Here is a 12512-nt window from a genome sequence, read left to right on the forward strand (position 1 = left end):
GTAAATAATATAATATATATTTGCTTTTTTAAAAGTTGCCTTTTACAAGATGTGTCAATTTTGGCAACCTTTCAACAAGTGCACAATCGTAAGGCAGCTTGCTAATCATCACAGTCATTATTACTCTTAGTGGCCAGAAATGGGAACTACGACAAGCACTAACAGAGGCCCAGTGGGGCAGATATCAGGCTGCCCCAAACTCTATAAACATTTTGTTTATGAGGGAAAGTTCAGGACACTTAATGATATTATCTCACACACTGTGACTAAAGGAAACACACCTGCTATATGAAATAAACATTTGAATGTATTTGATCATATATTGTGGGATGTGATAGCTCAGTGGTTAAGGTGTTGGGCTACTGATCGGAAGGTCATGGGTTTGAACCCCAGGTCCACCAAGCTGTCACTGCTGGGCCCCTGAGCAAGGCCCTTAACCCTCAGTTGTAAGTCACTCTGGAAAAGGGTGTCTGCTAAATGCCGTAAATGTAAATATATACACACACACAATTCAAAAATGATTTCTGCCATCTTTTTAACCTTATATGTTTCAGTCCTTTCCCTTATGGACCATCTAAATATCTTTACACCCTTTTTTCTAGTAATGTAGAAGAAAATCAATTAGCCAATGCTAGAAAGCCGAATACAGTATGTCATTAGCATAACTTAATACCATATTTTATAAAGAATATGTAACTAATCAGATGATGTTTTTTATAAAAATTGAAAAATCAATAGCAATAAACAATACATACATGTTACAGACTATATCTGAATGCATGTTAAGATTGTTGAGGTCATGACTATGTGGTATTTTAAACATTCTTGTTAAGAATTTATTAAAAAGTTGACTAGTGAAAAACACCTTTAGCTTTTGCCTCTTTCTCTTTTCCAGCTAGGAATACATTCTTCAAATTGTAATGGCTCTAATATAGGCAAAAGTGATCGAAAGCACAACTAAAGAGACCTATTATACGATACATCAGTTGCTAGCGGTCAGGACTGAGTGATTGCATAGGGATTTGCCTGACATATTTGCATAAAACATGCTGGGTGTTTGTGGTCCCTGGACATTGGTGTATAGAAAAAACTAAATTCTGTCAAAAAGCTGAGGCTGAGAAATTGAATACTGTGTTACTGTGTACTATATAACATGACACGTGGTGGTCGGGGAAAACCGATCAGTTGGTGCTATGGCGGAATTTTGGCAAGCAGAAAAAAACGATTGCTATATAACCTAGAAAATACTGTTAAAGCTCAACTTTAAAAACTATATTGCAGTAAAATTGTGGAAATGTTTTATTTAGTTTTTAATACATAGTACTTTTCTGCGCAGTTAATATTGGTAAGTTTAAAAAATACAGTGGTAAAAGCAATTTGCCTAAAGATGTTTTAAATCTTGCTAGCTGAATGTGATTTCCTCACACAGTGAATACCACTCATTGATCAAGTTGCTGTAAAGCTTTGTGATGTGGAGAAACAGATATATGGCTAATCAATTCAGTTTGTAAAGCTGAAAAAATGTCCATGATTCTCCTGCTGCATAGCTGGGATAAAATCTTTAGATGAATTGTATGCCAATGGTTTTGCACTTTTTGTTGGTAAACAGACATATCTCAGGTAACTATGTATGATAGACAATTTCTTTTCGCATGAGAAGTGTCTTCCCAAGCTGCAATAAAGATATTAAATGTTAGTCTTGTAGGGGAGTGCTCCTTTAACAGGAACTTAAATGTGAACATATGATGTCAGATGTTTATAGTGTGATTATTTTCAATGTTTAGATCGCTAACGCTAATTACAGCTGATCTCAGCATCATTAGCAGTACCTCTTGTTGTCCATGATTAAGCTTGTTTATCTGATTATTCATCTGTAATTAGTCATCTGTGTATTGTTTATGCAAAAGGACTGATTGTTACCGGGTATGAACTAGCTCATACTACATGTACTCATGGTGCTGAGAAACGTAAGCTTCACAAGGTTTAGCCGTCTAAAGTAAAATGTGACAACTCCCTGATCATCAGAACCATCCTTCAGTTCACCATCATTCCACACACGCAAGCATACACACACACACACACACACACACACACACACACACACACACACACACACACACACACACACACACACACACACACACACCACACACATACGCACATGCACGCTTGAATGAGAGTTGGATCTGAGTCCCGTGCTTGGGAGAGCAACAATGACAGCGGCTGTTCTCTGACGCACAGAGACGTTGGCGAGCTGTTTCCAGAAGAGTACGGGAGGCCGTTGGCAGCCCCGTTCATCTACCACCCCCACCCCCCCAACCCCCCACCACCACTTCTCCTCCTCCTCCTCCTCCTCCTCCTCTCAGCCTGGCCATCGCCGACCGTGCCGTCCGATGAGAGATAAAAAAGGGGCTGTTGTTGTTGCCGGCACGCATGGGAGATGGACGCCTCTGTTTTTCTCTGCCTGCCTCTATCTCCTGACGCCCACAGATGAAGGAAAAAAGGGACAACAGAAATAGGGGAAGAGAGGGAAAGAAGAAATGCCTGGCATTCTGGGGGCTGTTGCTCTTATTCTCCTCCCTGGATAGAGGGAAGAGAAAAGAGAAGGCCTGGGCCATGTGATAGGGGAAGCATGCAGGCCCGGCTCGGCCCCCAGGCGGAGAGAACGAGGCCTGCTGCGTCTCTCCTGCATGATTAATCTGGCTGAGGGGCAGGATGGCTGCCATAGACCTGCTGAATTAACTCCCTGCTCACCAGCCAAATACACACAGACACACACAAGTGCGTCTTCATGGATCCACACAGCAAAAAATCTGGGTTGATGGCTTCTATGTGTGCCAGAGTGTCCACCTGCAGCAGGAGTGGCGTGGTTGGGTTGGAAAAGTAGAGCAAGCCATTGTGCCTTTGTTCTCACCACAGGCTCCGTCTCGGCCAGAGTCACATGAGAGGCAGAACGTAAGTGGTCACGCTGCTTGGACATGGTCAATGGACACTGACTTTCTGCTTGATCTTGGGAGAAAAGTCCCACATGACTGGTGCACGGTCAACGCAAGTAGTTCAAAAGCCTTAAACAAACCATTAATCATGTTTTGGCTAGACTAGTCCAGACTAGACCTGTCCTGCATTTGACAGAGTTTAAAGCTCCAGTATTTTTAATTTACTTCTAGTAGTAAGTAAACACAAGCGGAATTCTAATCTAATGTAATCTTGAAGCCATCTGGAAACTCATCAGTGAGCTTTACTAATTTAAGCATCTGCTTTGAACTACCATTCAAAAGTTGTTTTATGCATGATGTCTTTGTTTTCATTCACTTTAACAGGCAGCTGAAGATGTCTCCTGTTCACAGTAATAAATAAACTTTTTGTCCAGGCTTGTGTGTTTTTCAGGCTCTTCAACAATTCAGTGTATATCCCAGCAGGTCCCTTGCTAAGGTCAGGCAAAAAGACCAAGCCCTGACTCTCAGGCTCCCAGGAAGGAAGGCGGAGGGTTAACTGCCCTCAGTCCGTGCTGCATTAACTGGAAAGGAATGAAGTGTCAAGCGTGTTCTCACCGCCATGAGACGCCGAAACCCTGCCTCCTCCACCAACTCCCCCCACCCCACCCCAGCAACCTCCCACAGCCGTGACCAAATTATTTTCTAGCCTCCAGAGATTCGCCTCGCCAGACAAAAATCTGCAGCGCAGCCCTGATTCAGTGCACAAACACGCAGCCTCCCTCCTCTCTCAACGCCTCTCCGCCGCCACTTTGAAGAAAATGGGCCTGCCGTTTTTTTCTTCTTTCTTTAACGGGCCTCCGTTAGGACAGCTCCGTCTGTTTACACTCGACAGATTTAAATGCTCCCAAAAACAGTGTCCACAAAACAACTTGGCTTCCTCTGTGAGTGAGGGCAAGTCCAAGACGCTGCTCTTTGTTCATGGTCCCTCTTTCACTCTTCCTCTCTCTACTTTTCTTAGATTTTCTTTCTCTCCCTGTCTCTTCTCCCATCATGGTTTTTACTCTGCACTTAGTATAATAACCTAAAAAAAAGAATTAAGTAATATTGTTTAATAATTACTGATCCAGTTTGTTGGACATTCAGAAAATGGTGGCAAAATTGGTGATCAGTTACAGTGGTGAAAAATTAATGCTGAGAAAAAACTGAGAGAGAGAGCAAGACAGAGATAGAGAGGGCAATACAAAAAGAGAGAGAGAGGGAGCGACAGAGAGAGAGAGAGAGAGAGAGAGAGAGAGAGAGAGAGAGAGACAGAGACAGAGACAGAGAGAGAGACGGGGGTGGGGGGTGATGGGGGGGGAGTAGGGTGGGAGAAAATAAACCCCACCAGTGAGCAGGCCGCCCAGCCCTGCCAAACTGCTTAAAAAAGCGCTCTGTTTTATTTATAGTGTGCTGTATCCATGGTAACCAGAGGGGTCAGGCAAGCCGGGCCTGTGCTTCACCCTGCTCAAGGGATTAGGATTTCACTGAGCTTCTCACATGTGCCCAAGGTGGGCTAGAGCTTCTCACTGATGCTGTTACACAGCTTGGTGAATAGTGTAGAGGAGCAGGAAGGGCTGGAGGGACTTTCACACTCACCAAAATGGAGAGAAGTGCCATATGAGCCTTAATGAGCTAGCCAACACTCCAGAGGCACCAGCAGTTTGGGTTTGTTTACACTAATTGTCAAAGTTCTCCAACTGAGTTTAAGCCCATTAAAGTGATAAGAGCAGCAGATATTCCAGCACTCAGTAAGGTCAGACTGGGTCAGTGGGAAGCACAGCGATTCTGCACATGATGATCTCACCCTCAGAGGAAGGCGAAACCAATGACAGTGATGCTGAATTTGTGAGAAGTCCTGTTAGTTAAGAGCTGAAACAGTGAAAGGGGAAAACGAGCACCCAGTTCTTGAGGCATTAAGGGGCAAAGAAAGTGGACGACATTTTCAAGACAATCTTGGGTTATACTAAGGTTCATAGCACATGGATTTATGGATTTTCTCTGTAAGAGGCCGAGCGGTCGGAGGTCATTAGGCCGTCCTTCATAACGCAGAGTGAGAGAGAAAGAGAGGGAGAGAGAAACGTGCTCAGCCATGCTCAGCCACGCAAGGAGGACGGCTCTGAAAAAGTGGGAGATTTTTGTGGCCTTGTTATTTTCCGCTCAGACACTGTGTGTGAGAGCTGTTCCAAATCCTTGCGTGGGAGCCTCTTGGAGGAGACCAGAGATTGAGAGAGAGAGAGAGAGAGAGAGAGAGAGAGAGAGAGAGAAAGAGAGGGGGAAAGGAGGGGTAGAGGGAGATGAAGGCATTGACATGCGCTCCAAGAACGGCGCCGTGTGAGAATGTGGACTTCCGGATCCCTCCCGGGGAGAACGCAGTCAGCGTTGCTAGGAAACAGATTGCTATGGGGGTTAGTGGAGCCATGCATGGAAGATGATGTCTGACTTTGGTTGGAGGTGGAGAAAAGAGTGAGAGAGGCCTCCAGAGGTGGGGGTGGAGTGGCATTGAGCTTCTTGAGGTGGTGCTGGAGATGACGAATGACTGGACTCTAGGTGTGAAGAGGGACACTTGGGCCTTGGGCTGTGGATGGAAAATGGCTACTTGAAGTGGATGTAAAGAGAAACCAGAATCAAGGTAGAGAGTTGATGATGGAAAATATTGAGATTAGTGAGACAAGCTGAAGGTGGATATGGAGAAATCCTGCATGATTATAGATGAATACACAGGTGGAAACAGCTTGGCCACATTTGTTGAAAGTGTATATGGAGATAGGTTAGGCTCCAGATGTGGAAATGCATGTGGAGAGAAACTAATCTCTGGTGGTCTCCAGTGATGGAACTGGAGAAAAAGGTAAACTGAGACTGTCCTCCCAAGATGGAGATGGATCTGAAGGCCTCTAGAGATGCAAGTGAAATGAGATTGGACTTTTTCATTGGATCCTGCTGAAAAAAAACAGTCCTTCTGAATCCATGATTTCCAAAAAAGTAGGAGCGTGTATCTAATGGCTGGGTGGAGTTACTACCTGCAGCCTCACCCCCTTCCACAGAAGCATGCACTATGAGCTACGATTACCAAAGCATACGTAGTTGCCAAGCGACAAGAGGCCTCTGGTGTATGAGGCTCAGTCCTGTTGCCAAGTGATGGGGCTCAGTGGGAGCTGGTGGTGGCACTCTGGGACTGGCGTCGCCACTGGGACCAAGGGCACCGTTGCTAAGAGATGCCACCAGCAAGTCAGAGTTGTGGGTAGGAGACATGGAGGAAGGGAGGGAAGAGGCGCTTATCAAGGAGAGGCAAGGACAAAGGGCTTTCTGAGTCAATGGGCTCACACAGGGAACAAGTGCGTGTCATGCCTAGCTGACACAACCATCCTCTGCATTACAATCTGTATACACAGAACGAGATACATCCACCCTCAATATGCTCTATTATTGTGCGGCAGGTCAAATTGTGGTCCACAACACAAGTTTTAAATAATAATCTGGCAGCACTGACCACAACAGGAGGCAAACATTTAAACTAACAGTGCTGATATTAGCACTTCATTGAAAGTAGAAAACACAAATGACAGGTTTGGCAGAACTCTGGCAGGTAAGTATGATGAAAACAGCAGGAAGTCTTCTTTTAAGTTCTTCTCTAAGGTATCTACTGTACAGCTATTTGTTCTAGTGTGAGTTATATTGTTTTTTAAAAGCTTTTAATTGGTGGCTGAGTTGTACAGAGTCGCACCAGGGTTTGATAGTAAGCTCAGGTTACTACTGTATCTGTGTGGAGTGTCTGTGGTTCTCTGGTTTCCTCACACCTCTCAGAAACTGAACTGGCAACACAAATTGCCTCTGGTGTGAAAGACAACTTAAATAGTGTCTGATATCCTCGTGTCCAAAGTGTGGATGGAGCTATTTAAACCTTCACCAATGAATAAATGATTACTGGAAATTAAGAATGAATAAAGCAAGAAATAACCAAAACAATTAAAAAAGCAAAGATGGTAAAAGAATAGGGTATTTTACGTGGTTGATCAGGTGGGCTAAATATAAGCAACAACTTTGTCACACTGTTTACATTGCAAGTCAGTTTTTGACATGTTAACTGATTGTCATGTTTCACAGAAATATTATTGGTGATTTTTATTTCACTAGCTGTTTAGATGCACTATCCAAAATAAGCTTGATGAAAATAAACCGTGTTACTACTAGATCGTCGTAATATGCTAGGTTGACAACTAGCAATTGCAATGTAACTAGCAAAAATGGTTTATATGTGTTTCTTTCCAGGGGCTTATCTGCATCATGTAATGGCTCAAGGAACACTTAACTAATAGAAATGGATACTTGTCACATGATATTTCTCACATAATGTTGTGTAACATACTAAAGGTGTAAAGCTCCTTTTATAATGGCCAGGAATATCACCCAAACTCATAAACTAACTGGTTACATTGGTTAAAATGATAATAATAATAACTCAGGGGCACTTAAGTTCACCCTTAACGCATCATTCCACATGCTGTTCTGTTTGTTTAATTAGTGAGCGATCTGTGCTTGGATGAAGGCATCAGCTTGTAGTCCTTCATCCACTGAGGTACCTCCTTAGAAAGTTCTCCTAAAAATCTCTCCTCACTTGGAACACACTAGATCTAGATAGCGTTTTGTCATATATTATAGTGCTATAGGGGGCTGTGCAGTGGGTATGCTATAGAGCACGACTCGTTCTGGCCAGAGACCTGGCTTGCGGCTCCATTTATCAGCGAAGACGCACGCACAAAGGCCTCAGTGTGGGGGCCGGTAATTGGATCTGCGACACGCCGGTGCCCCTAAGACCTGACTTCCCCCTCCTTCCCCAAATTCCCCCTTCCTTCTTTACCCTTCTCTCTTCCTTTGCTGTTACTCACTCGCTCCCTCTTTCATCTCACCATTATCTCCGCTGGCTCAGTGGAACAGGAAGCACGCTGCATGAGCACACGCAGACATGCCCTGACTCACACACACACACAGGCACGGAGACATGAGCGGATATGTTGCCCACGGTCAGGCGCTGACTTCTCTCACTTTGTAATATTAACATTTAACGACAGTGTGGGATAACTGTGTCGATCTTAAAGATACAGTTGGCAGTTAACAGTTGACACTTAAGCTTAAACACTGTAGAGATCTGATCATATACAACATACGTACATGTGTATAATGTTCTCTGCGAAGCAATACATGTAAATGTAAAAAAAAAAAAAATGCTTTATATAATAAAGACAAAGTTTCTGAAAATATTATTACATAACATAGATAAACATATATTACAGAAAAGCAGAGGACATGACATATGTGCCCATTTCACCTAATATATAAGGAACTAAACACAGTGGTTTATATTATGGCTGGGTGGTTGAATGGGTGGTTAAATACTGTCTGATGTGAAGAGGAAAACCGATTCAACCAAGAGAATGATTATTTTCCTGTAGCAGCACATCCTGAAATGTTTTATTGTGTTTATACCTCGATTATTTGTCAGCAATTTTAATTGGCTAAAGAACAACTTGCTATATGTTTAACCATTTAGTTAGAATATGTGGTGAAACATTACCAATAAAAAAAAGGAAAAAAAAATGTTTCTGCCAGATGTCACTTATCTTCTTGCTTAAAATTAACAAGACCAAACAGTGCAGCTTGTCATGTTATCGAGAAACCCAAAGGTCTAATCAGAAGAAGCTACATAAACATTTCATTTTTCTAAGCCATTTGGTTTTGTTAGCTGTCAGTCAACTACTGTGATGTTGTTTACATAATGTGATGAATAATTATATAGTTGCATGTTATGAAAATTAGATTAGCATTTATCAGATCAGATTAGATTAGATTAGATAGATTAGATAAAATACATCATTTATTCATCCCAATAGGAAATTCACAAATTCCAGCAGTATCCTCAAAGTTGAGCAATAAGGCATGCAATAAATGCTAAAAAAAAGATAATTTAAAGGTAAAAAGTCCTGTGCAAATCAAAGTGTTAAGGATTATTAGCGTTACTTTGTTGGTCATAAGATTTTTTTTTTTTTTTCAAATTAATGGCTAGTTGATTTTTCAATAACGACATTAATAAGTAACTATTGGACATGCTTAGTTAGTATTAAGTTTGAGGCTGAACACTGAGATACAATCGACTCTCGAATCTCGACTTACAAACACTGTATACTGTATGAGTTGAGTTGAAAGTTACCACAGTTACTGAGTTGATGTGGGACCAAAATCTGTCTGTTTTAGGCTTTGAACTCATGTCCAATCCCTAAGTAATTACTGAGAAGTTAAGACTTGATCTGCATTGGCATGTCCCAGAAACACCAATCCAGAGAATTGGAAATCTGGTTAGATGTAAAAAAAAAATTTTTTTATTTATTTATTTTTTTTAAACATCCAGATTAATAATTTTCAGCATGTCAGTTCCCACTTACTGTACACCATCTATCACCCTGAGAGCCTGAGACACATTTAACTACAGAAATGAAACTGACTTGTCCATATTCACCACTCAATATTAACAATTCAACAATCAGCTGTTATGTCATCAAATATCTTAGGACCACAATTCTACAGGACCTCAAAAGTCTTAAGTTAATAAGAACATTCAGCAAAGAACAGCTGGCAATGTTCTGCCTACTCCAGGCCATCCTGGTGCAATTCTACACTGCCACCATTGAAAGCATCCTTATTTCATCCATTACCATCTGGTTCGGTTCGGCTTACTAACAGGAAATAAGGAAATTACAACGTGCTGTCAAGATGGCTAAGAACATCATTGGCTGTGATCTGCTTTCACTACATGACCTGAATGCATCCAGAATGCGAAGGCAAGCAGGAAAAATCATTGCTGACACCTCTCATCCTGCAAACAGTCTGCTCCCAAAACTGACGTCAGGAAGGTGTTTCAGATCACTGATTACAAAAACAGCATGACAACGAAATAGTATATTTCCCTTAGCAGTCTCTCCTACTAATCATACTGGTTAGACTTACACCTAACTGCCATACAGATGTTATACAACTACAGCTTAGAAAACTGCTGCTTCTACAACAACAAACTGCAGCTGAATGTATTTTTTTTTTTCGTACACAGACTCCATGAACTGGATAGTGTTTTTCGGATCAACGGGGAATGTGTGTAATGGTGTGTAATGGCATCATTCCCAGCCAGAGATCAGGACGAAATACACCTTCATGGTCTCTGGGATTTGAACTCACAATGTGTTGTCCATAGTGTGAACGCTATAGTGTAATAATATAGAAACTAGCTATGCTTATAAAATAAGCATATACTATAGTTTATAGATAGTATATAGTGTGCTATACTAGGATTAGGGTTAGGGTTAGGGTTAACTTTGTATAAAGTGTAGTCATTTTTATTTTATTCATCAAAGTCATGCTAGTTGCATTATGAGATTATCATTTAACTTTTCATTTTTGAATTACCCAAAGCTGAGACTGGGGCAGTTTTACCTCAATGGTTTAGGCTCTGGGCTACTGATAAGATGGTCAGGCCCCAATGTTTCCAAGCTGCCACTGATGGGCCCCTGAGCATATATATGAGCACACAGACTCCACCAAATGGATGGCGTTATTCAGATCAACAGGAAAGTGTGAAGTGCCAGAGATCAGGGCCAAATACACCCTCATGGTCTCCTGGAGATTGCTGGCTGTGTGTGGATTCATTGGGATTTGAACTCACAATGTATTGACTATAGTGTTCACATTGTAGTTTTGAATAGTATGTATATCCTATAGGATACAATACTATATAGTGATATATTGCTATAGTATATTCATTTTTATTTTATTTGAATTGACACTTCAGTTTCTCTCGGTATCAGCATTTAACCTTGTGATGTATTTTCATATTATCTAAAAAAAATTTGCAGCTCCAGTGTCAAACTGGCCAATCAAATTGTAGAAGCAAACATATCATCTGCATTTGAATTAAATGAATAAATTATATATATTTTATTTTTATCTAGATCTTATGCAACAAAAAAATAAGTCACCGTATCATTCAGGAGAACGGACACTATTTTATGAGGTTCCTAAATGAATTCTTAACGTGTGTGAATCGTGCAATAAGTTTTATTGAGTGAACTGGGTGCAGCTGTGTGAATCAAGCTTAGGCATCTCCAATCTACAATGGTGCTAAGCTAATAGCTCCTAGCATGCTTATTTATAGCTTCTCCTCCATGACTAATGCTTTCAACATCCACCTTCGTCCTTGCCTGTGCTACCTAATCCTTCTTTTGCCATGTCTGTTTCTGCTTCTTGTTTGTTTCTGGTGCTGCCGCAGTGGCATCGATGCCGGCTTTAGGTTTGGTCTGGGTTTGGGCCGCTGCTGCTGGCTCCTGCACACTCAGCCAGGCCCCCGCGGCCTGGGCCTTCTTCCAGCATGGGCGGCAGCAGAGCGGACAAAGGAGCTCAGTCTGTGTGTGTGTGTGTGTGTGTGTGTGTGTGTGTGTGTGTGTGTGTGTGTGTGTGTGTGTGTGTGAGAGAGAGAGAGAGAGAGAGAGAGAGAGAGAGAGAGAGAGAGAGAGAGAGAGAGAAGAAGAGAGAGCGTGGGCTTGGAGAGAGAACCTGGCGAGCCCAGCGCGACGGTCTTATCCTCACGGCTCAAGCACACGCCACCAGCTGCTGCCCTCTTCCTGTGCTTTCATTAAAGCAGACTTCGTCCTGCTCCACGGGGTATAACACACACATTACCGCACCACAGTTATATCACACCTCTGCCTTGCTGTCCTGTCTCTAAGTCAACCTCATTCTCTCTTCCCTATTCTTTGTCTCCCAGTCTTTATGTATCTACACAACTGACTTTGTTGGCTCTCTTTCTTGCATTTCTCTCTCTCTCTCTCTCTCTCTCTCTCTCTCTCTCTCTCTCTCTCTCTGTCTCTGTCCAGGCCAAAGCAACCAGCTCCAGCACACAGCCACTGCACCATTCACAGCACCATGAAATATCGCTTGGTCCTGAGCCTGGTGTCTGGTCAAGACTGGCCTGCTTTTATATCATTAAATACTCAGGTGTGCTTTAATTTTTTGCTTGTGCTTTACCTCTCTGTGTGTCATAATGTGTTTATGCTCACATGTGTGAGTGTAGGTGCATGTGCCCGCATGTGGAGAGGCTGCGTCAAGAACGTTCGAGCCCAGAGCCAAGCCAGGCACTGCCAGAGGGAGCGCCTGCTATGTAGGGCGCCCGGCGAGCTGGACGCCAGTAGAATATCAACGCGGAGTGCACGCCACTCCTTCCCACAGCCCACCTGCCCTGAGAGAGAGAGAGAGAGAGAGAGAGAGAGAGAGAGAGAGAGAGAGAGAGAGAGAGAGAGAGAGAGAGAGAGAGAGAGAGAGAGAGAGAGAGAGTTTCGCAGGAAATTGCCAGGTAATGTTCAGACCCACTTCCTTGCATCATTCCCAATTTATCAGTATCACAATCCATGCCGGACTCTCCCTTGTCATTAACAGGAAGTGTGTGTTTTAAGGAATACTAAGAATCTCTTCTATGCAGTTCTATACTAAGAATCAGGCAAT

General features: G+C 42.6%; 1 long non-coding RNA gene across 1 annotated transcript in view; it reads right to left on the reverse strand.

The window, feature by feature from the left end:
- Positions 1-11462: 11462 nt before the first annotated feature.
- The window catches only part of LOC113644480, a 5693-nt gene continuing 4643 nt past the window's right edge, over positions 11463-12512 (reverse strand). The window contains exons 2-3 of the long non-coding RNA XR_003441004.2: positions 12071-12249; positions 11463-11663 (exon numbers count right to left, since the gene is read on the reverse strand). This is a non-coding gene — a long non-coding RNA (uncharacterized LOC113644480). The remainder of the gene's footprint in view (positions 11664-12070; positions 12250-12512) is intronic.

Source organism: Tachysurus fulvidraco, chromosome 21 (assembly GCF_022655615.1).
Source record: "Tachysurus fulvidraco isolate hzauxx_2018 chromosome 21, HZAU_PFXX_2.0, whole genome shotgun sequence".
NCBI lineage: Eukaryota > Metazoa > Chordata > Actinopteri > Siluriformes > Bagridae > Tachysurus > Tachysurus fulvidraco.